At 43.7% G+C, this 22,778-nt stretch overlaps 1 long non-coding RNA gene across 39 annotated transcripts in view; it reads right to left on the bottom strand.

The window, feature by feature from the left end:
• Positions 1-22,778, bottom strand: part of LOC143845043 (uncharacterized) — a 622,217-nt gene that overhangs the window by 492,376 nt on the left and 107,063 nt on the right. For 8 of the 39 annotated variants that reach the window (XR_013234233.1, XR_013234236.1, XR_013234235.1 and 5 more), the window contains exons 1-2: positions 22,346-22,776; positions 15,965-16,803 (exon numbers count right to left, since the gene is read on the bottom strand). The exons of 7 other annotated variants lie outside the window; for them this stretch is intronic. This is a non-coding gene — a long non-coding RNA (uncharacterized LOC143845043). Of the gene's footprint in view, positions 1-15,964; positions 16,804-22,345; position 22,778 lie in introns of those variants that run through there. 24 more of the 39 variants (XR_013234237.1, XR_013234249.1, XR_013234251.1 and 21 more) reach the window with 9 other exon arrangements.

Below are 22,778 nucleotides of genomic sequence, written 5' to 3' on the forward strand. Positions count from 1 at the left end.
AATGCCCATCTTGCTGACTTCATTCTACCACCTCACCATGCTCTGCTTCTGGATTCAATAGCTTTGTCAAGTAGCGTACTCAAAACTTTTTTAAAAAATTCAATAGTTTCACCTGTGCAAGAAGAGAAATAATGGGCCATAATTCCTAGTGATTAGCCTTGTGACTTGTCTGGATTTAAAGCACTTAGAAAAAAATGACAGAGGTTATTTGCATTACGGAAGTGCTGCTCCAGAAGTTAATGGTAGCAAAGATCCTGAAGCAAACAACTGCTAACATCTTCAGTAGGTGGATTTCATATTGCCAATCTTGAAAGGAGGGAGGATTTTACATTCAGATGGTACAGCCAGCTGAGCTTGTATCATTCTTACTTAGCCCTTAATATCTTAGATATTTGAGAGTTCATTACAGGAAATCAGCAGGTCAAAGAATGTTACTCAAGTCATTATTTTATTTCTTCAGCCCTTTACAAGAAGTTTTGTGATGATAAAGAGTTTCATAGAAACAGGGCTGCAAAAATTCAGCCACCCAAACACCACGAATGACTTGCAAGTAGCATGTGCATTGCTGAGAAAGGCAACTCAGGTGAGAGACACATTGAGTGGTCTGGAAGCAGGAGTGCTTTAAGGATTGGCGGAGCCTAGAAGAGTACAATTGGGGCAGGAGCAGCCAGACTGGGAGCAGAGGGGGGCCCCCATAGTGGAAAGGGGTGCTGTTCTTAAAGATGGAGAAAGGGAGGGGGAGAGGCTACAGCCCTGATCCATGGGAGGGAGGCACATACACAGAACCACTTGGAGTTCTCACTTTGCACAAATGCCTCAGTTCATAAACCATTTAATTGCCTTATTTTAACTGGCTTGCACTGATTTCTTATTTATTTATTCAAAACCTTACATGCTGTCTTTTTAACCCAATGCTGATCCCAAAGTCAGCTTATATAGAAACACAAATATCACTCCAACAAACCACAACTATACACAGACAGGAATTGGGTTGTACTCTGTGTATGTGGTAGGGTTGGTGTGTAGGGGGGGTGGTACAACCCAATTCCTGGCCAGCATTCAGTGGGCTGGCTTACCCCTCTTGGCCACCCCTCTTGACCACTTAAGCCTGGCTTAAATAAACCCAAATAAAAAGAAAATCTCCTGGAACTGCTATTTCATTTGAAACTGACAATGGACGAAAGCTAGATACATTTCAAGATAACAAAAGTCAGCATCAGGTACCACTAAATCTCTAAAGAATCCAGATATATACAGGGCTCTCTCTAAGCATTCATGTAGGGGGAATATGTAACCTGGCTATTAAAGAAAGAGAGAAAAAATATATCAGGCCCAATTGCCTCCAAAGTAGATTAAGTCTCATGATGATTCCAGGACCCTGGTCATACATACTTCCTGGGAAATTATACAAACAATCATTAATATTTTACAGTTCTGCAATACCCAGAATTGTCCCAAAAGGCAATAAAACTAATATGCACATTATTTTATTGTGTCATTCATTGCCTGCAGCAACCAAAAATTGTCCACTGATGAATAACTGGTGCTAACTACAATTAAGTCCTCAAAGCATGAAATGTATATACCGTATTTGCCGGTGTATAAGACGACCCCCCCAACATTTCCACTCAAAATACAGTACTATGGGCCACTATGGGCAGCTATGTCTATCCCAACTGAAGTGCACCCGGCATATAAGACGACCTCCCCCACTTGGAGGCATGTTTTTCAGGGGGGAAAAGTAGTCTTATACGCCAGCAAATACTATATTTCAATTATTTTCCCCCACAATGATTTTTGAAACAGGGTATCTGTTGTGCCCTACTGCCTCCCTGGTCCACAGGAGATGATGAGGATATAGCAGATAATTTATGTGAAAGAGGCCTTTAAAAAAAAATTCACCCCAGGGCACATCAGTTAAATGAGTCCCTCTCAACTTCCTTACCATTGAGAAACCCTTTAAATATTCTTCAGGCTTCCAGAAATCTCCGAAGTGGTGCAAGCGTGCAGAATATGGTTGGAAAGCAGTTATGCACATATCCACATGGGGCCTGTACCTGTCTCACCCCCTCCAGACCCATCATTGGCTATTTTGGGAGGGGGGGGGCAGGTTGACATGACCATATATGGTCATATCACCAGATAAATGTTTAACAATGTTTTTTAAATATGAAAAACTAATTAACTCCTACCCATTCAGGAAACCCCAGAGTTTCACAAAACTCTGGTTGAGAAAGCTGAATTAGGCTATAGGGCTACTGAGAGACTGAGGTGTGGATCCCCACTCTGCTGGGTCACCTTGTGGTGGGCCCCTGAGACAGTCACTTATTCTCACAACCTAACCAACGTCAGGGTTGTGAGGATGAAATTGAAGAAAAGAAAACAGCTTAAGTTGCTCTGGGTCTCCACTGGGAGAACAGCAGGGTATAAATAGAGTTTTTAAAAATGTAATTTTAGGGGAAGTTATGGCAACAGTAAAAGAGGCAAGGCAGCAGCACAAGCCCCAACATATCAAAAAAATAAAAATAAAAGAGGCAGTCCACTCTTACTACCAAATTCTAAATTCAGCGCGCGCGCACGCACACACACACCCTCTATACAGGAGAGAACAAGCTAAGAAATTTCACAGCCATAAATTATGTCAAGCTGGCACAGAATTCTGCCTCGGGGGCCAGGGGCACAAGCTATACTGTGTTCCCTCTGCTGCCCATCTTCACCTCAGCTACCACCTCAGCTTTATATACTTGGTGTAGTGGTTAAGAGCGACAGCGTCTAATCTAGAGAGCTGGGTTTGATTCTCCAGTCTTCCACATGTAGGCAGCTGGGCAACTTTAGGCTCGTCACAGTCCTGTTAGAGCCTTTCTCACAGAGCAATTATGTCAGAGCTCTCTTAGCCTCACATGGTGTCTGTTGTGGGAAAAGGAAGGGAAGGTGATCGTAAACTGCTTTGAGACACCTTAGGGAAGTAAAAAGTGAGGTATAAGAACCAACGCCTCTTCTTCCACTCTTCTTCAGGCCTACAGCTATCCCTTCAGTTATCCCTTCAGTTTAGGTCTGCAGTTGCTTCCCTAGAGTTGGAGCCTGTCTGCTTATCCCACCTCAGCCACAGAGCTCCTTGCACATCCTTGCTCCCAAGGCCTATCCTTTCCCTAAGAGCTGCCTCAGTTCCTCCCTGGAGCAAACTGCCTGTGAGTAAGTCCTCCTTTCCTGGCAGTCCTTCCTCCTCTCTCAGTTGGGCCTGCCTTTTTATCAGTTTCCAGCCTGGGGAAGAAGGAGCTGCCCCACCTTCTGCTATCGTCCCCTCCTCCCCAGCTGTTTTAAAATTCATCCAAGTGGGCAGCAGTGTAGGATCCAGGTACACTGTAGAACCCAGGTTCCTGTTGTAATGTATCATACAAGAGTATAAGAAGGACGGTCTAATAATTAAACCAAACAGAGAGAAACAGACCTATCCACTGGCAATATGATAAATTCATAGGTATGGGGATACCGGTCTGTATTGACACGTTCTCAATACAGACAGGTATCCCCATACCTATGTGAGTCTGTGGCCAGTATTATACTATTAATATATATAAGGACTTGTCACTGATGAAAGAATCTCACTGAAAACGGATATTACCTGGATTCCGTTTTGACAGAAGTCCTAAAGAATAAAGAAACAAGGAAAACTACAAAAATAGGACATTTTTCTTTCTTTTATGAATATATTTATCATATTGCCAGTGGATAGGTCTGTTCGTCCTGTTGTAATGTATACCTGTAGAGGCAAATTTCTGCTTTGTGTGCCATTCCGGCCCTGCAGGTCTATATGGAATCCGTGGATGAGCAAGCTGATCCAGAGGCAACCTGAAAAGCCCAAGCCAGAGAGAGCACAGACCAGAGAGCTAAATAAAGACCATGCATAAGTTGAAGCAAAGCTGATGTGTCCTTTTGTTCATGATGCTACGCTCCCTCACTACATGAAACTGCGACCAATAAAGACAGTACAGTGTTACAACATCTCCTCTAACTGTTCACACAATACCTGTTACAGAGCACTTTTGACTACAGTGATGGAGACTGCATTAAAAAAATGTGCAGGGTACCAAAAACTATGAACAAGTCTTTATAGCAGTGGTTCTCAACCTTCCTAATGCCACAAACCTTTATACAGTTCCTCGTGTTGTGGTGACCCCCAACCATAAAATGATGCAAGTGTTCTTTCACAGAAATTAAACCAAAACTGACTAATGGTGTGAAGTTCCATTGTTCATGATTGTATACAAATTATTTTCCTGGGGTTTCTCTGTTCAGCTCTGTCCCACCATGCACATCTCGCTGTTTTCTCCAGCTCCAGACAGACAAGCGCTCTGTTTTGATCTACCCTGCAAGGCTGTTGTGTGGATGGCAACCCCCCGCCAAGCAGCTTGCCCTGCCACGTGAAAGGGTCGTTCGACCCCCAAAAGGGGTCCCAACTCCCCAGGAACCTGATTAGAAATAAAGGCAAAAGCCAGCTTCCCTGTACAATCTTTCAGACTTACTTTGGTCCAGACATCTGAGTTATTTCTCACATTCTATTTGGCTGATTTCAGACAGAAAGCATGAAGCAAGAAAGAAAAGTCACACTGAATCACAAAAAAGAAACAAATCCTCCCCACAGACGTTCTTTTACACAATTAAGTGATTTACCAGCATTTGGAGGCACAAACCATTTTTATATTGGACATCCAGCACGGTGCTTCCAATTACATTTGTGAGGTTACAGAGCTTGGGTTACTCATGTCCTTCGGCTTTAGTGCTCAGAACTCCTGGTGCTTTCTGAACACAGGACGATATTCAGCGCTGCGCAAAAAGCATGTGCTCAAAACCTAACTATCTCTGGAGTGTGACTGAAAATTACCAGAAATGTTTTAAGATATACAAAGGACAGCATTGTCATGCACTGGAAATCAAAGGAATGATTCACAAGGCGTGCAACAAAAATAAGCTGGTCACAGTTGATAATAGTGACCAGCTATACCATCATTAAGTGAGGGAAGGACTAGCCAAGAACTCAGGCCATCTGGAGGCGGTGGGGGGTGGGGAGTATAACCTTTCAGACGCCTCTCCATTGTGAACACTTTGCTTTATCTCCATTGTAACATCCCAGTGCAGAACAATGGAAAACCATCCTGAAAAGAGCAAATAACCTCGTGCAGAAAGGCTTCCAGTTGAGGCTAACAGACTACAAAAAAAAAGCAGCACATGAATTTTGAATGAAACAGATTTTGCAAGAAGAACCACTTATTCTGTTACTAGATCAAAGCCTAAAGAATATTCTAAATGGGAAGGGAAGGCCAAAAAGAATATTATAAACGGAGATCTTCCACCAGGTCTATGGTCGAGGTCAGTCCCGACAGGGTTATCTGTATGGCCCTCCCTTCTAGGTGGGACAGTTGTAAGTAATATCTGCACCCTTCTCTCTCCCACTCCTTTCTTGTGACACTGGGATAACTGAGTTTTGAAGATATTATTTTTTCCGCCATGTATCTTTTGCGAGTTGTTTAATTGTGTGTGATTTTATACTGAGATTTTAATTAGGGGTTTTAATTGGGGTTTTACCTAGTTATTGTAACCCACCACAGACCATAAGGGAGTGGTGGGCAATAAATCAAATAAACTAAACTAAGCTAATAAATAGGATAGGAAGGGCACAAGCCTTACTTTTATCTACTTCTCAGCACTGACTGATCCTATTTTTCTCCCTCCTGTGAGAGAACTCACTCACTGTGAGAGAACTGCCAGCATTTGCTGGCAGGGGCTCAGGGGAATTGTAGTCCATGAACATCTGGATGACCACAGGTTGACTACCCCTGTTCTGGAGCTCCAATGGACCCCTGGTTGGAAATCCCTGCTGTAGGTACAAAGCTAACGCCTCTGAGGTTCTTCCAAATGCCTCTGCTACGGGGAAGTGGAGAGGCATTTGGAAGGTTATCTTTCCTCCAGGGAAGAGATGACTTGTCAAAGAAATGCGTGGGCAGTGAGAAACCCAACAGTCGAGACACTGCTTATGAATCCCTACTTAAGGCTCTCTAGCCCAGCTTTTCAAGCTTTGTATTTTTTTGAAAACCTTTCCTATGCAGCCTTATATCTCAAGTAGTCTCTGAGAACTTGACAGAGAAACAGTGAATATAACAAAGGATTATGGGATTTGGTGTTGAACACATGCTCAGTTTCCACTGGATCTCAATGCCACTTTGCATCAACCTATACCACAGAAAACTCAGATAAAAATGGGAGGTGAGTAGTGCTGACTCATGGCAGCGATCCAGAAAGCCCTGTGAGGATCCACTGCTGCTCCAGGCCTGACTTGCTGTCAATGTGGCCTGCCGCGAGGGGAGCACCGGGCACCCTGTTGCTGGCCAGGGGCTACACTGGGAATCGCTGGGCTGCCTTGGTATCAATGCAGCTTGCCACAAGTGGGGCACCAGGTGGGCTGCCACTGTCTGGGCACCACGGCAGGAGTCGCCATGGGCCCCAGTGACCAGGCCCCGCATCGTGGAGCCGCTGCCCCAAGTCATGCGTCACTGTGCCAGGTGGTGCCGGGACTGCCTGGCATCAGTGCCTGGACTTGCACCTCGAACCCAACACCACCCATATCTGCGAGACCAAGCACTGCTACCACCTGGATCTCACAGGACCCCAAACTCCCGCCCAAGAGCCTGTGAAGGCACCAGCGAAGACCTCTGAAATGAAGAAGGAATAAAAAGGAAAGACAAAAAGAAGGAAGAACGAACAGGAAGAAACGAGTACACAGGACAACAAAAGGAGAGGGGGGTGGGAAAGGCCACCAGAGGAACCCACAATAGAATTGGACAAAACTTTATTTGGCCTGTGGGGGGGGGGTCAATCTGGCAGGAGGGTTACTACATAGAGCAAGTCCAAGTCTACCACCAGGCCACAAATTTAGGCAGGAAACATCCTGGCAGGCAGGAATAGTTTTTAGCGGGTCATGTAAGTACATGCAGGGGAAAGGGGGTAAAGGGGGAGGGGGATGGAAGATGGGGGACAAGGCAGTTGTCCAATCAGCCACTAACCTAATTAAATTGTTGCTCCCATGATTGATTCTACACAAACTGACCACTCCAATTAATTCAACCAATCTACTTCCCCCTCCAATCTAATCCAAACTGACTGCTCTCTAGATTGATTGACCCAATGGTATTGATTGATTCACTCCCAAGATGATCACGCCCAATTAATTCAACCTGTCTAACCTCTCTCTAATCCTAATCCTGTCTACCCTCCCATCAATCCTAATCCAAACTGATCACTTTCCTTTACTGATCAACCCAACCCAACTGAACACACATAATTAATTCAATCTCATCACTCCACCATGACCTCCCTCCAGCCTTAGACACAGAAAGTGAACTAGAGGCACCTTCGCCATCTGTGGAGAGAACATTGAGTAACTTCAAAATAACTCACTGACTGAAGTAGGTAGGATGCTTACAGAAGCTAGACCAACCACAAGCCAACTAAACCCCTGCCCATCATGGCTAATAAAAACACCAGACTAAAGAATAGGGCGCCCCTTCTAGGAGATCAACCCCTCCCTTGAAGCAGCCGAATTCCTAGAGAGGCTAAAAGAGGTAGTGGTACTCCGACTACTGAAAAAAAACATCTCTGGACCTGAGAGAGCCTGACAAATATTGACCCATCTCGCACTTAGTGTTCCTGGGAAAAATTATTGAAAGGGCTGCCATGGAGCAAATATCAGCATTCCTGGAAGAAGCTTCAGTCCTAGTCCCATCTCAGTCAGGTTTCTGGCTTGGCCATGGGGTAGAAACAGTGCTAGTCACTCTGATGGACAACCTCCATCGCCACTTGGACTGAGGCGGGTTGGTGCTGCTTGTTTTATTTGATCTTTCAGCAGTGTTTGATAGTCAACCATGAGCTTCTAGCTCACTGCCTCACCGATGCTGGAATTTGGGGGACAGCCCTCCAGTGGCTGATCTGTTTTCTCTGGGGTTGCGGACAAATGGTAGCATGGGGAGAGAGATTTTTAAGCTGCCACCAACTTACATGCAGAGTCCTCTCCTCAATCCTATTCAACATCTTCATGCGCCCTCTCACCCAACTGGTACGGAAGTTTGGGCTGGGTTGTCACCAATATGCGGATGACATCCAGCACCTCCTCCTGATGGATGACCACCCTGATTCACCCACCAGCACCTCAAACAGGGCCAGAGCCTTCTCTGTCCTGGCACCCACCAGAGGATATCAGGGCCTTAATGGAACTAATAATTTCATAGGGCTTGCAAAAGTAAGCTCCACCACCAGGCACTGAGGTCAACCAAATCTAAACAACATCTACTGGGCCCCTGAACCTCCCTCCCTTGAACCCATGTGACAGATAGGACCAACTGTGGGCCTGTTAGATTGTTTGCTACGTTAAAATGTTATCCCTCTGTGTATTGTTATTCAGATTGTTATCTCTTATTCACTATAATAACTGAGTTTGATTTATTGTTCTGTTTAGTTCTATCTGAACCTGAGCCTTAGTGGAGGGTGGTATACAAATGCAATAAATAACTCAAGGAAGTTTGTCCATTGTAACTGATCTTCTCGCTGAGGATCTTTCCTTAATCAGCTTCTGACACAATGGCTCCTGGGTATAGCACTCCAGACAGTGGGTGGTGGAGGAAGACAGACAATTTTATGAGGCAGCACCTGGGTGGAGTAACAGAGGAAATCTAACCAGGCACTCACATACCTAAAAGTTGAAGAGTTGATCCCAGATAACAGTTACTACTGGGGATCCTAGATAGTAATTAAATGTGCCACTGTTTTTCTGTGTCACTGCTTCATAAATGAAGATATTCAGATAAAGTGTAGGAGGAGTGTTTATAATGAAACGGTATAATTAAACCCTTTCTACTCGTTTAGTCAAAATATTTAAGGAGAAAAAAATTGAGCACTCCCTGCTAACTTTAGCATCTTAATCCGACAATTTGGTAGCAGTGCATTAGGGCATGAAAATTCCAAGGAACTTATAGTATTGAAGCAAAAATGGTAGGTAAGATTGAAAGTGTTTGAGGTAACAACTTCCCAGATTCTAGAGTTATTCCTAAAACTCTTGTGTACAGTTACAGCTTCATACTTCTCTAGCAAATTTATAAGCAGGTCTTTTAACGTTGGAACTTTTACACAGCAACACAAGCAGTCCTGAACCACCTGAGATTGTGTAACAACCCCAAGATGGGACTCCGGCATATGAAGATGGCAAGTATTGGTCAATATATGGAAATTTATCCAAATATTTACTTACGTAAGCAAGAAGCAGACTGGATCACCGACCCTGAAGTGATATGACCATATATGGTCATACTAACCTACCCACCCCCTTCCAAAATGGCCAATGATGGGCCTGGAGGGGGTGGGAAGGAAGAGGGCCCAGGTGGTTGAAAAGGCTGGCCTAGAGGAAAGTAATCCCCTTTGATTTATTTTTAATGGAAACTTCCTCATTACATTCTGCAAAAGATCTAAATAGGCACTGCAAGAAACACTGGGTTTCCTGGTAATTAAGCATATGATCCTGCCAGGATGAGGTGCTTACTGACACATAGAATTGCAGGTGGGAAGGGCGCAGTTTCAAGTGGCAGCAAACATACTGTCAGCAACATACTCTCTGTCAGCAAATGTAGCCACAATTAAGTATCTCCTTCTGCTGCACAAGCATCATAGGCTGGGAGACGACTTGCAATATTCTTACTGCTTAATCTTTACTCCATATGTAAGCCTTAGGAACTTTACCATTTTCACTCCATAACCTGAAAGAGAATCAACTGTGCAGTCATCACCCTTATCTAGATCCACTGGCAACAGACGCCACAAGAAATGGGGGTTATTCACCTTTTATTGAATTTGAACAATAGAAGGATACTACATAATTCTGTATCTAGTAGGGGCAATTTTGATGCTGAGAGTTGCAAAAACTAACTTCCCATGAGATTTTTTTGTTTGAAAATATGTTGGCCAGTCCCCCCCAACTCAAAACTTGAACTATGGCCACCCTGGCACTATTTTCCAGACCTGAAGTGTTCCTTTGGAACGGCTATTTTCCTTGTTAGGGTCAACACAGAGATCCTTATACAAACACTAATGTGGACATGTGCACTTTCCCCAACAGGAAATTCAAATTAATTTGATTCCCTAGATAATCTGATACCGTCTGGCTTACTTTTAAGTCCTTATGATTTAAAAACTCCCCATTTTGTTTTTTTAAAGAGGCAAGACTAAGAATTTGGAAGGAGGAGAGAAAAGAACAGGAAAATAACTTCATTTGCTTCTAGGGTTTAAAAAAACTAAAATGACAAAGACAAATTTACAGGAAAAATTCACTGACCTCCAACTAGAAGCAGAAACATTAGTAAGCAAAATATATGATGACTGCTTAAATTGATCTTGGGCAGGAGACATGAATAAAGGTAAAGGTATCCCCTGTGCAAGCACCGGGTCATGTCTGACCCTTGGGGTGATGCCCTCTCTAGCATTTCCTTGGCAGACTCAATACGGGGTAGTTTGCCATTCCCTTCCCCAGTCATTACCGTTTACCCCCCAGCAAGCTGGGTACTCATTTTACCGACCTCAGAAGGATGGAAGGCTGAGTCAACCTTGAGCCGGCTGCTGGGATTGAACTCCCAGCCTCATGGTCAGAGCTTTCAGACTGCATGTCTGCTGCCTTACCACTCTGCACCACAAGAGGCCCTTCAGACATGAATAAGGCTTGATTTAACACACTTCCCTATTCTTAGCTCCAGAGAATACTCAAGTCCCTCACAGACAGGTAAACACTGTCATTAAAGTTGGTATCACCTACCAGTACAATCTTCCTAGTTGTACAGGATGCATACTTGAACGGCCCTGACCAGGGAATGGCTTGAGAAACAGTGTCCTCCCTAACAGGAAAACTCCAGTGATCTACTGTAAATATAATGAACATTCAATCCTTCTTCTGTCAAGAGACTGGTCCTTTTTTGCAGCTTCTTGTCATTTCAAACAATGGCTGAGGCCCAAGGAAAATCATGGAAGCTTCTCTCTCTGAGAACTAATGTCAGGCTGTTTGTAGCTTCAAAGAGTGAGATAAAGGAGATGGAAGGCAATACCGGAGCAACTATTAGGCCTGGCAGTTTCAAGGCCAAAAGAATGCAGCAGGACATATTCCATCTTGTTAGTGCAAACTTATGGACCAAAGAAAGGGGTTTGCTTAACTAAACCTGATGTAGCTGCAGAATGTTTGATTTAATTGGCAACTCACCTGATTGGTTGAATCACCTGGTTAGTAACAAATTGGACTAGCCAAGTGACATCATCAGCCAGGCATTTGATTGATTAACTAGAACCATACCAAGACAGGTTGTTGGGCATACAGAAAGATCCTTCAGTTTAATGTCTACCTTATGTCTTGATGTCATCTGACTTTGGGACACTTCCTGATTTTGGTTGGGCCATGCTGGCCCAGAGCCTTTGCCTTAGACTCTGAATCCTGTTGGACTCCTTGCTGGTTAATATGGATTTTGAACCAATGCTCACTGTTCACTAGTCTTTAATTGTGTATTTCTGAATCACTTCCATTATGTTTTTTGGTGATTTTGGAACTTCAATCTGAATCCAACACAGCTACAGCTATCAGAACAACTGCTTTCTTGAACTCACTTTCTAAGGCTGACTTCTCAATCTTAAGACTCAAGAGGACTTAGTTCTTTGGTCTCTGCCTGATGACTGGTAGCAACATGCCCTGAGTTGTGAGGATTCCCTCTTCAGCCTTTTGTGGGCTTTCTCCATGGCCCAACTATTGATGAGTCAGCATTAAACAAGACTTTGCCTTAAAGTCTATTGATGAAGATCTTTACATGTCATAGCTGTGACCATGAACTGAACCCAGTAACTGATGGGCAGCCAGAGGAGTGACTGCAGAATCAAGTTATGTGCATGCTCTGCCTAGCTCCTGATAAAAACCAACCTGCAGCATTCTGTTCCACCTGAAGTCTCTAAACTCACTTCACGGGCAGACGCATGTAGAGTACATTACGATAGCCCTGTATTGACCTTACTGCAGCATGGGTCCAGGAAGACAGATCAGCCCAGCCAAGGTATGAGGCCAAGTCCCAAGCTACGTTAAGTTGGGAAAAAGTGCTATCTATATCTGCATTGACCTGTTTTTCCAGCAGCAATGTGAGATCCAGTATAATCCCCAGAACAGAGATTACGTGAGAGCCCCCCAGGGGTTATGTGGCCTTTCCCAAAAGTTCAGAAGGCTGCTGACATTGCTAATCGTCACTTACCCTGTAGCTCTGTGGGCCTAGTCTTCTCCTGCACAATCACCTCTAAGCTGGACTTCTACAACTCGCTCTACGCAGGCCTACCCTCATCCTTGATCTGGAAACTACAACTGGTGAAGAATGCTGCAGCCAGGATTCTCACTAAAACATCATGGAGATCCCACATCCGGCCAGCACTCCAACAACTTGGCTGGCTCCCAGTTGAATTCCGGATTAAGTTTAAGGTTCTGGTAATCACCTTTAAGGCCATACATGGTTTGGGCCCAGTGTATCTGAGAGACCGCCCCCCTGCCTATACCCCCAAAAGAGTCTTATACTCCGCCACCTCCAACTGGCTGTGGATCCCTGGCCCCAGTGAAGCACGTCGGACCTCAACAAGGGCCAGAGTCTTCTCAGTTCTGGCCCCCACCTGGTGGAACGAGCTCCCTGAGGAGATCAGAGCCCTGCCCGAACTTCCGCAGTTCCGCAGGGCCTGCAAGAGGGAGCTCTTCCACCAGGCATTTGCTTGAGGCCGACCAACTCAGAACACCTGCCGGTCCCCCCAGACACCCGCCCATGACTCTCCCAATGTTACTGTTAATTGTTATTTATATTATAAATGTGGTTCTGTAATCTTTTGATGCTTTATTGAAAGTTGTTTTGATGTTATAGTCTGTATAATGTTCTGTGTAAGTTATAGAATGTTCAGTGTAAACCGCCCAGAGCTGCAAAGAAATGGGCGGTATAGAAATCTAAATAAACAAAATTAAATAAGAGAATAGATGATAGAGGAAAAGAGTTGTTTTTATACCCTACTTTTCAGTACCAGAATGAGTCTCAGAGCAGCTTACAATCACCTTTCTTTCCTCTCCCGACAGACACCCTGTGAGATAGGAGGGGCTGAGAGAGCTATGACAGTACTGTCTTTGCGGATAGCACTATCAGGACTGTGACTAGTCCAAGGTCACCCAACTGGCTGCATGTGCAGGGGCCACAGAGCAACCCTAGCTCACCAGATTAGAAGCCACTGCTCTTAACCACTATACAAAGCTGCATAGACAGACAGCAACTGGATAGGACAGTTATAGACAAACGAATAAGACAAAAATAGATAAAGGGGGTTGCTCAGCAAGAAAGTAAACAGAAGGGAACACCTTGTATGTGAGGAAGGGAAGAGGGTGGGGCTGCCATGCCATTCCTTGTTTACACTGCATTCTGCTTTAAAGCAGTTTAGAAACAGAAACTAAAGAAGAAATCACGTTCATGTGGGAAGTAGCTGCAGCGTTCACCCTGTCTGGATCCACATACAAAGTAGTTGCAGGGATGCCGTATTTTTGCTAAGAGTACCATGTGTGTGTCACACGTCAAGCGGACAGGGAACAAACCATGCCAGGCAGCTCATATGCAGTGTCTTCATCTAAACATCAATGGAGCACCACGGGGAAAAGGACACAGCGACTATGCAGCTGCAATGAGGATAATTCTTGATAGGCTGTCATGGCAGGTAGTTGCAGCAAAATTAAATAGAAGCACCTTAAAAACTAACCATTTTTATTCCAGTATTTGCGAGCCAGACTTCCCTTCATCAGACATGCTCGTTTATCATGTCTTTGATGAAGTGAACTCTGACTCACAAAAGTTTATGCTGGCACTGTAATGTCTCTGCTGGCCCAAGAACCAACGTCCAGATTGTCTTGTTGAACACAGGTACATTTATTTGCAAGACGATTAAAAGAAAGCTGGAGCAGCAACAAAAAGGCGATAGCGAAAGGAGAACCACCCACCAGAAAAACAAGGTTGCTTAAATGCATCACAGGTGTGCTAAGAGAATGAACCTCTTAAAGAAACATACATCACAGGCACCATAGGATCTCTCTTCAAGGTGCCACTGGGCTTTTCTTGGTGCTGCTGCAGTAGTAGTTTTTAGTGAACCTGCACCTCTGCTATGGGTGTAGCCCATAGTTAACAAGATGTTTTAATGTGAACATGAGCAGCTATTTAATTAGTTTCCTTTTGCTCTGATACTCATAACAACCAACCGCGTTCAGTACTTTCCTTAAGAAAGCCACATTCAGTTGCCCTACATCTTTTATGGACCGTGACAAACCAGTCGGGGAAAAATATGCCTATCACTAGCAGGGCGCTCCTACTGTACACACAAAACCAACAGACAAACAAGTTCCACATATTAACTGCAACTCAAATATGACGTCTCAGGGATAGCCCCCCTCCCAACATGGCATTTTAAATATTGCTGTTCGCCACACCTTAGTTTACTAGGATTTTGTTCTTTCTTTCTTTGTTATTTTAAAGCCATACTCTCTGCAGACACCTGCATCATTTAAGCTTGCAGCCAGATTTACCTTGCAGGTGGACTGCCACAATAGCAAAACTGAAGAGTATATTAGATACACCCCAAAGTACACAAACATCAAAGATAATATGATGAAAGAACATCCAATTTAATTAGGAGAGGGGGGAGGCCTGACTAATAACCCTGAGAACGAAAACACACAATCCCTCCTGCTTAGGAAGGCTTTGTTATCTACTGTTTCTGCAAAAAGAAGCTGTAGGCATATACAGGCAAGTTCTTGCAAAGTTAACAAGGAAGTCTGCAGCCATAGGTAATCTAGGTACAAATTTGTTTCCATTCTGGTCAGGGGTACAAGTGCTTAGAGAAGCATCTCTTATCAACTGTCTCTCTGCTTGGAGAATTGCAGCCCAAAAACAAGCTTTTAATTCCCAAGCTGGTAGTTCCTTGTGCGTTCAATACTCCAGTCAATAACGTTATACAGTATTCTCACGCAAGGGGAGTCACCGCAGGGCCAATATGGATGTAACAGTAAAGTACTAGAGCTAAAAGGCATAAAATCTTAAAACTGAAATAATGGCAGCAGTAAAGAGCACTTCATAGTTTCTTCCAGATACAAATCCCTTCTTTTTTCAAAGACATTCCGCTTAAATACAACAGTTTCACTGATGTTACACTCAGTTATGTTTGAAACAGCTCCAAGGGGGGCAGGGAGTGTAAATGGTATGTGTGGACAGATCTTAAACATTCAGTTCTACTTAGAGTTGACAGCTCCAGGTTGAAAATACCTGGAGATTTTGGGGATAGAGCCTGAGGAGGGCAGAGTCTGGAAGGGGAGGGACTTCAGTGAGGCATAATGCTGCAGAGTCTGCCTTCCAAAGCAACCAATTTCTCCAGGTGAACTGCAGCCAGGAAATTAGATCTCCAGCCACCTCTGAGAAGCTGGCAACCCTAGGTTGACGGCATGCTTTACAACCTACTGGTTCATACCGCCATGCATACGTAGTACTTGAGAATATATTTTTAAAGTAGTGAAAGTGTCTGATTAGATCCTGCCAGCTTTTTTACTCAACCTATTTCCCCTGCTTATTAACAGCCACAGGCCTTTGGTCCATACAGATCCCATAATATCCAGCATGGGTTTTTAGGTGAACCCCCTTCTTGCTTTTTTCACCAATTAAAAAAAAAAAAAACTGGCTCCCTCCAATCCTAATATCAACAAACCACACCATTTTAAAAAAGAAAGCATGGCTAATGGGCACAGGAGGGATGTGAGAACAGTAAGAACAGTTTTTACCATTTGTCAGATTAGACTTCACTCAATCCTGAAAAAAATTACTTTGCAATGACCAGAAAATACACATACCTCACTGTGGACCAGGAACATGCACAGTTCATTTTAATATAATCCAAATCATGTTACAGCTTCCATGGGTTTTCCTGTCCAGAAAATATCCAGCAGCTTAGAAATCCAAGCATATGTCTTCTTTTGCCTGGCACTGTACTCCATTCCATTATTTGAAGGGCAATACAATATGGCAAGATCACTGCAGCAAAGAAATGGGGACTGCAGCAAAGAAATTAAAAGACGCTTGCTCCTGGGGAGGAAAGCTATGGCAAATCTAGACAGCATCCTAAAAAGCAGAGACATCACCCTGCCAACAAAAGTGTGTCTAGTCAAGGCTATGGTATTCCCAGTTGCAATGTATGGCTGTGAAAGTTGGACCATAAGGAAGGCCGAGCGTCAAAGAATTGAGGCTTTTGAAGTCCGGTGCTGGAGAAGACTCTTACGAGTCCCCTGGACTGCAAGGCGAACAAATCGGTCAGTCCTAGAGGAGATCAGCCCTGACTGCTCCTTAGAAGGCCAGTTTTTGAAGATGAAACTCAAATACTTTGGCCACCTCATGAGAAGGAAGGACTCCTGGAGAAGAGCCTGATGCTGGGAGCAATCGAGGGGAAAAGAAGAAGGGGACGACAGAGAATGAGGTGGCTGGATGGAGTCACTGAAGCTTAAATGGACTCTGGGGAATGGTAGAAGACAGGAAGGCCTGGAGGATCATTGTCCATGGGGTCGTGATGGGTCGGATATGACTTCACACCTAACAACAACAACACAATATAGCATCCATCCGGTAGCTTTGACCCAGGTTTAGACATGTGGTGCATCCACTGCTGTCTTGCTCCATGGACATTCTGACTTTTTACCTATTCAAATGAAACAAAGGGTTGTAAGGTTTCATATACAATATATATCAGCAGCAACACCCTGAAGTTATAATTGAGAGCACTCTGGGTGGTACTAGCAGCTCACAGCTGACTTATGGCAACCCCATGGGGTTTTCAAGGCAGATGATGTTCATAGGTGGGTTGCCATTGCCTGCCCCACATCATACCCCAGGTATTCCATGGAGGTCTCCCATGCATTTACAAGCCAGGCCTGACTCAGATTCACTTCTGAGGTCTGACAAGATCACAGTAGCCTGGGTGAAGAGCACTCTTACTTGGAATTAAATTTCACTGATTTAATGGAACCAATTTCACCTTGATTCAGGTAGATAAAGTGTCCTACAGTACATATTGTTTGTATCTCGAGCTGAAGGTAACAAAGCCATGTTGCTATCCCTCTAGAACAGTGGTTCTCAACCTGGGGGTCGAATGACCCTTTCACAGGGGTCGCAGCAGGGCAAGCAGCTTGGCTGGGGGGGGGGGTGCCATCCACACAGCAGCCTTGAGGGGTAGATTGAGACAGAGTGTTCGCCTGTCTGGAGCAGCAGAAAAGAACGAGATGGGCATGGTGGGACAAGAGGCAGAGCTGAACAGAGAAACCCCAGGAAAAAAACAATTTATACACAATCATGAACCATGGATCTTCACACCATTGGTCAGTTTCGGTTCAATTTCTGTGAAAGAACACTTGCATAGTTTTATGTTTAAGGGTCACCACAACATGAGGAACTGTATTAAAGGGTCGCGGCATTAGGAAGATTGAGAACCACTGCTCTAGAAGAAACCCTGATTACAAATTTTCTCCTAACTGTTCTGGTGTGTACTTTGAACCATCTTTTTAAAGAGCTGTCCTTAGAGGTAGTTCTTGACATCCAGAAGCTTGTCATTACTTGATAAATCCCTGATAATTGTGGTAACACTTTCCAATCCATGCATTGTAATAAGGAATTAGTACTCAGAAAGGCATGAGCTTTAATGCTTCCATAACTCATAATAAGCTAGGAAACCAAACACAACTAGCAATTTAAAAGAATATTTAAAACCCTCTGATGGTTAATTAGTTGGTTTCGACATTTGAAGATTCCGATTATGTATAAGAGGAGATTCCTTATAAGTGACAGGCAGTATAACCAAATATGTAGATACAGAACTTATGGTGAAATAAGATGAAATGAAGTACGGAACTATGGGATGAAGAAAGTAGCCACCACCATTCTGGATAATCAACTTTCCACAATACCCAAGCATTCCTGACCTGACAGTGTGAACAGACCCAAAATCATCCTTTCTCAACTTTTTTACCATTGACAAACCCCTGAAATATTTTTCAAGCTTCAAGAAACCCCAGAAGGGCCTTATTGTGCAGAATACACTCGGGAAGCATAACTGTGTGCATGCCCACCAGGGGACCGTCCCCTTCCTAACCCCTCCAGGCCCAACACCGGCTATTTGGGAGGAGGTGGGTGGGTCAATAAGAGCATATATGGTCATATCACCCAATCAATGTTTAACAAATCTAAACAAAATGTTTTTTTTAATTAATTAACTCCCACCCATTTGGGAAACCCTTCCAAAGTCATCAAGAAACCCCAGGGTTTCACAAAACCCTGGTCGAGGAAGCTTGCCTTATATTATTGCATGTTCCTGAGGATTTTGGGGAAAAGACTAACAAAGTTTCAAGGGCCCCTTCCCAAATGCCTTTAGGAGTATGGCAGTTCTTATTGCACACACTATGGGAAGGAAGTTCACTGGTCCAACCCTTGTCATTCAATCCCCCCGTCCCCCTGGAAGAGTTTTAGCGTTTTTGCAAGGTAAACATGGTTTGGAACCTTGTAAGTACAGAACTGAAACCTGCCATGATGGAAAAAATGGGGGGATGGTGTAATTGTAGGGAGTCACAGGCTGGCAGGGAAGGATTCAGAATTACCCTCTTGTTCCCCTCTTTTCCAGTGAAACACTGAAGAGGCTATGGGTTTATTACTCAGAGCTGCAGTAACGTATAGCCCTAACAGATGGTGATTCTCTGCCCAGATATGGACCACGGTCTCAGCAATTTTCACCTCTATCCAAAAATGAATATTGAGTAAAATACAGGATGGTTAGCAAGATCGCCTTTCCATACTAGATCTTCAGTTCTTGTAGCTTTGTGTAGATTTTCAGGCCAATTCTTACAACTAAAGCCCCTTTGGGCATTACTGACTGTGGTTTCAAGTCCAGCTTTTCACAAAACATGGGCATATTGTCCCCTCAAAAAACACCCAATGAACTTCAACTCCTTATACCACAGCAATAACATAGCTCTGCCCAACCCACAGGAGAATTTCCTAGGCTGAATGCCCATATTATTTTGTTAATATATAGTGCAGACGGATACACAGAATGTGGGGGATGGAGCACAAAATTTAACAAGTAATCTCGATAAATTATACAAAGGAAGGCCTAATCTGCATATGCAGAAGTGGTAGAATAGATTCTCCGACTCAGACAAGATATATATTCCAATTTGGAATATTTCCATTAGGAAACTTCCTCCAGAAAGAAAAGTTTCCCATCAGAGAGTTTTTAGCCTATAGTTCTGCTTGCTATTCACAAGCCAGATGAAAGTATATGAAGCATGACCTATAGTGGTAGAGCCCATTTTACCACTTCAGCACTTTCCCGTATCTTCTGCATGTGTACATAAAGGTCTGAGAAAGGCAGCTGTAACAAAAGAGAAAACATACACATCAGTAGGTATTAGAGGAGAAAATGAGTTATGAAACGACAGATCAAGTTAGAATCCATGTCTCCTCCCTTGTCTCTCTGAAATATTCTTGACATACAAGCCATAAGGAAATGAGAAGTTTTTGGCATTAGACTCAACTAGTTATACCAACCATACCAGCTTGTATGCACTCAAGCTACAAGACAGACTAAAACTGGATTTGCACACAAACTAAGCAAGTTACTGCCTTGGATCTCAGTTTATGAAGGGCCTCTTAATACAACTTCAAGTGAAATGTCAATATTCAAATAATACACATTTTTTGGTAATGCTATTTGGCTTCTCATACTTTATTTTACATATTTTACATATTTACATACATATTTTAATACTTCTGAATATCTTAATCCAGTGCTGGACAGGATGAAGACTCGTTGTTGTTAGTTGCAAAGTCGTGTCCGACCCATTGCGACCCCATCCTCCAGGCCTTCCTGTCCTCTACCATTCCCTGGAGTCCATTTAAGCTCACACCGACTGCTTCAGTGACTCCATCCAGCCACCTCTGTCGTCCCCTTCTTCTTTTGCCCTCAATTGCTCCCAGCATTAGGCACTTCTCCAGGGAGTCCTTCCTTCTCATGAGGTGGCCAAAGTATTTTGAGTTGCTAGCAGGCCTAATACTAATGATGACCAGATTGCTGACTGTTTGTCTTTACTGGTAGTCCTGCCAGCCTGGTCTCATCTTGGGTTACAACTGTAAAGTTTTCTCGAGCAATTCCCAGTACTGCTGAAACCTGGCTGTGTTACTGAGGTCACCTCATGACTGGATCCAGGAGCCAGCATCAATCAAGGAAGCCAACCGTCACAAGATGCATCCAATCTTAGCTTCCAATCTTGTCAGATTTTGGAAGCTAAGCATAGTTGGCATTGGCTAGCACATGGAAGGGCAACCTCTGAAGAATACCAGGTTGTGATGCAGGAGCAGGCAATGGCAAACCACCTCTGAACATCTTTTGCCTAGCTGCCGGACAATCTTAGGATCACCTGGCTATATAACATATATGAATCCATGCAAGCTTGATAAACAATTTAATGAGGCAACCTTCTAACAGAGGAGTGCCAATTTCCAACACAATTTTCAACATGTAAGTCCTGTTGAATTACCCTTGTTTCAATATACTTCATCAGTGTAAAATATAACTACCAATGGATGAAAAAAGATATAACGGCAAATGCTTTACATTCTCTCCATCTTCAGGAATGGCAGGAGCAATTGCCACTGCACGTTGCTGAAGACGGAGAGAAAATTGAACATTTGCCATTATATCGCATTTCGCCCATTTATTGTTATATTATACACTGACAAAGTATATTGAAACAAGGGTAATTCACCAGGGTTTGTTTTGTTGAAAACCCTGCTGGAAATTGACACTCTCCTGTTAGGAGGTTCCCTCTTTGAACTGTTTATTGCGCCTGCATGGGTTAATTTGTTTACTTGCTATATTCAGTACATCCCATTTATTGGCTATATTACACACATGCCATATGATAAATAAATTTACAGCCTAAGAGAAGCCTTATGCCTTGTGGGGGGGGGGGGGAAGGAGCAGAACATTGTATCTACACCATAAATTTAAACTTGTTTTATACCAGTTTAATAGATGGCTTTCCACAAAATACCCTATGGTGCAAAGTCTTAATCCCTAGTCATCTGGCTTAGCTACAATACCCAGAACAAAGCTGAATCTTAACCTTTAGTCAAGGTACAATCTTTCGCGTGCATGCACACTTCTTCAGATACCATACAAAAGCTTATACCTTGAATAAGACATGGTTGGTCTTAAAGGTACCACTGGACTCAGACTTTGTTCTGCCGCTTAGAATAAACCTGGCTACTCACCTGAATCCGCAATGCCCAGGTATCTAAAGAAGTGTGTGTGCAAATCAAAGCTTATACCCAGAATAAAACTTTGTTGGTCTTAAAGGAGCCACTAGAATCCCAACTTTGTTTGACAATACTTAAGATTCCTTAACAGAAGAAAGAAATGCTATTCAACTAGTATAAAAACCATACTATAGACACAAAACTAAGATACTCGGGAACATACACCTTTACACTATTTTTTTTAAGTACTAAATTCTTAGTAAGCTCTAGCAAAGAAGTGTAACTGGAGAGAAAGCAGCCAAGAACAATGGAATGAAAAGCCACTATAAAAAGACCTAATGAGGAGAACGGAAGGACAAGAAGAGTATAATAGAGTTAATCAAAACTTATGTAAAGTCAGCGGTGCCAAAGCTCTATACCAATGAAACTTGAAAAAAGTTGACTGAAGAGCTCCATTTCCAACACTGCCCCAGCTGTCCTGCATCTGTGAGCCCACTTCTCAGCACCTTTCTATTCTATACAACTTGGCACACCTGAGATGGCACAGGATAGGTCCCACCAGTACAAACTCACAGGCCATGAAATAAGCAAAGAGCCAGATTCGTTTACCTGCATCTCACCCACACAGACACATCAATGATCACACCTTCATCTCCTCAGAAAAAGAAAAACAGAAACCTCTGTTTCACCCCCCCATACTGGGAGGGGGGCATCTCATGCACAGGAAGACTTCTCTCCCCCCCCCCCAGTGCCCAGCAATCCTTTACAGAAGCAGACCCAAATGGGCAGACTTTAAACAATACATAATGATGATCACACACAAATAGACCAAAGAGAATTGTTCACCTTGTGCTCCACAAGAACTGGCTAACACACCTCCCACTCGACTTCCAGTTGATAACAAAGCCCCAAGGGGGGGGGGGAGAGGAACTCACCTTCCCTTTTTCTGGGGAGGGGGACACCCCAAATGAAGAGTCTGGGAAGCCTAGTTCCAGAAAAGTTAGAGAAGTCTGAATCAACCGCTGTAGACCAACCCAGCCAACAGGAGAGATGGAGAGTTCATTCGAGTTTCCTCTTTTGTTCAAGTTCTCCGAGCAGACAAAGAACCAGCAAGCGGCAGCAGGTTTCTTCTCCCTTCTCACCCCCACCTCCCCCCCTTTGTGGACCCCAAGAGCGGCTCTAGCTGCCCCTCTCCTTCAAATCAGTTCCACAAGGAGGGAACTTTTTAAAACAAACAAGCAAGAAGACAAAGTCCCCCCTGGACGTCTCCTTGACGCTTCCCTCTAACTGAGCCTCCCAGAACAACAATTTTAATGGAGATGGGAGGGGGCCAAAGGAGGAGAATATCTCAAATCATTATTTCCGGTA

This window comes from Paroedura picta, chromosome 9, assembly GCF_049243985.1.
Source record: "Paroedura picta isolate Pp20150507F chromosome 9, Ppicta_v3.0, whole genome shotgun sequence".
Taxonomy (NCBI): Eukaryota; Metazoa; Chordata; class Lepidosauria; order Squamata; family Gekkonidae; genus Paroedura; species Paroedura picta.